Raw genomic sequence first — 2,621 nt, 5'->3', positions numbered from 1 at the left:
AACTACCTGCTCCCCTTGTCTCCAGAGACGAGCAGCATCAGGCCTTGTGATGCAGCCCAACATGCAATACAGCAGCTGATGAACCAACCTGAGCTGAGAAGAGGCCCAGAGGTGCTGGCACTGTGGCTTTGTCCCTTCTTGGAGGACCGTGAGCTTGGAGCTACAGAGGTGAGTTTGGGCTGGCTTTCTCCCCTGCCATGTGAACATTGCAATGAAAGGTGACTTTTGTTTCCAAAGAGTTCCTTACACATCTCCTGACCTGAATGTGCTCCCAGTGCCATTCCTCTCTAACTGGCAGTCAGGCTGGAGGCCTCTGCAAGGGTGTTCATTGGAGGTTTTGCCTCTCCAACCATCCTTTCATCAGGACTTCTTAAAGCTGCGTGTCTTCAGGGCTATTATATCTCTGTGAAGCTGAGCTCGGGTTCAATAATGCTTTATAACCTTGCTGGGACAAGTGAGAGTGCAGCAGCTTAAAATCTAGAAAATGGGACTGATGTCCCTCAGAGAAGAAGCACACATGGATACGACCCCAACAGCCACAGGAGGACAGAGCTGGAAGAGAAATGAGTGGAGGTGCTGGAGGTGGTGGAATGTAGTGGCATCCTGCTGATAAAACTGGTCAGTGAGTAATGAGCTTCAGTGGACACCACTCATTTTGTGAGAGTATTTCAGAATTTTATTTCAATGCTTTTTCTAGAAGTAAAAGCAGAGTTACCTTCAATCCAGTGGGAATACAGGGCTGTATGGTGGGAAAATGCGTGCTGTTTGCTAAGGCAGGTTTACTGCAGCCTCCAAACTTCTCTGCTTCGGTCTCCAGCTTCCACAGCATGAGATCATCACATGCCTATCAAATTGGCCAAGAAAAAGCTTTCAGTGTTCTTCCCTTTAAAACGATGTTTGTTAGATTAAAATATTTCTTATTAATGTCCTATTATTAGCTAAGCTGAACGAACACAATTGTCTTTAAGTGTCCCATCTCGCTTGCTTTGCAGCCCAGACGCCAGTTGCAGTTGGTATATTTTGTTCAAGATTTAAACTGTGGTGACCCTGCCAAGCAGATTCATAGCTGCGTTTAAAAATAAAAGGGCTGTGATTATATTACAATCCACAGAGGGTCTGAAATCAGGACGTCCTAAGATGAATACAAACCATAAACAAGAAGTGTTTTGTTGGAAGGCTTCACAAATATGGAGCTGATTACTGCTAGACAGCACAGATCTCCTTCTGTAAGACGGGACTGATAGAATTCCTTCCTGACAGCTAGAAATTACAATTGGGCTGGGCGTTTTTTTTTCTGTGTTTTAAACTTTACCAGCCTTCAAAATGAAGAAGAAAGATGGAATCCTGATCCAACTGCAGTCAGTGGGATTTCTGCCTGCGAGCCCGGATTTCAATCCAATATCCACCCAGCTGCCCAGGACTGGAGGTGCTGCTAACAGCTTCATAGCTGTGGTTTTGTCAAGCATTTGACTCCATGCGGATTGAAGTATCTCGCACAGGTCAGTGACAGCATTCAATTTGCACACTGACCACAGAGCTCATCTGGGGGAAAGAACCGGTTTCACTGTGACACTGTGAAAATGGCATTCTCTCTCTGTATCCAAGTGCTGCCCTATCAGCTCTCTGTGCCGCACCCAGCAGCCACTCAGCCCCTGTGCAGTGCTTGTCAGCATCACTTCCCTAAGAGCTTTCATTAAAAGCTAAGGGCACACTTAGTGAAAAATGTCCCCTTTCTCTTGCAGAGGCATTCATCTGTCAGACTGCACCAGCATTCCTCCATCCAGTTTTCCTTCGTTTCTTCTGCTGACAGAAATCAGTGCAGCGTTTTGTGTAACAGCCATTGGTGGAGCAGAGAATGGTGGCATGGAGGGCTGTGTGTCCCTGTTTGCTCGCTGGGGCTGTTTTGTGTTCGTTATGTGTCTGTCCCATTGGCAGAACCTTCTGCACCCTCCAGGCCACATCCTGACCCGGGCAGCAGCTGGAGGCATTACCCCAGGCTACAGCTCATCACCTCATAGGTTTGCCTTGGGACCTGGCAGGTGGTTTGTGAAGAGTGAGGTCCTGTTTGCAGCGCAGAACACAGCGCTTGGTCTGGCTTTGTCCCGTCCCATTGCCCTCTGCCTTCTCTGGCACCAGACAGACGTCCATCCGCTCTCTTTTGCAATGCAGTTATTCCCCTCTGTGTGAAGATGCCTTAAAGATGACACGTGGGGCACCAGGTGTCCGTGCTGCTGTGCGGTGTCATTTGTGAGCGAGGAAGGAATGCGTTCTGTGGGCTGAGCTGACTGGGGAAAGAAATTGGGCGTTGGACGAAAATAGCATCAATCTGGCATTCTGTGTTTCCCAAACAGTTATCAGCATCACATTTTTATTCCATGAGTTTCCCCCCCCCCCCCCCCCCCCCCCCCCCCCTTTTTTTTTTTTTTAAATTAAAAGTAATTCCGTGGAGCCACTTAATATCCACTTTGCAGCAGTGAGTGCTTTCTGCCACGTTAGCTTTGAAAGGGCCGCATTGAACAGATGGGTGGAGCTGCCTCCAACTTGCCTACAAAGCTGCAGAAATGCAAAGCAGCTTATTGCTCAATTGTGCTGACTTTAGCAAACTCGGTGGGACAAATTAA

This window comes from Lagopus leucura, unplaced genomic scaffold, assembly GCF_019238085.1.
Source record: "Lagopus leucura isolate 7727_CA_CO unplaced genomic scaffold, USGS_WTPT01 Super-Scaffold_100047, whole genome shotgun sequence".
Taxonomy (NCBI): Eukaryota; Metazoa; Chordata; class Aves; order Galliformes; family Phasianidae; genus Lagopus; species Lagopus leucura.
This window is presented reverse-complemented; position numbering follows the sequence as displayed.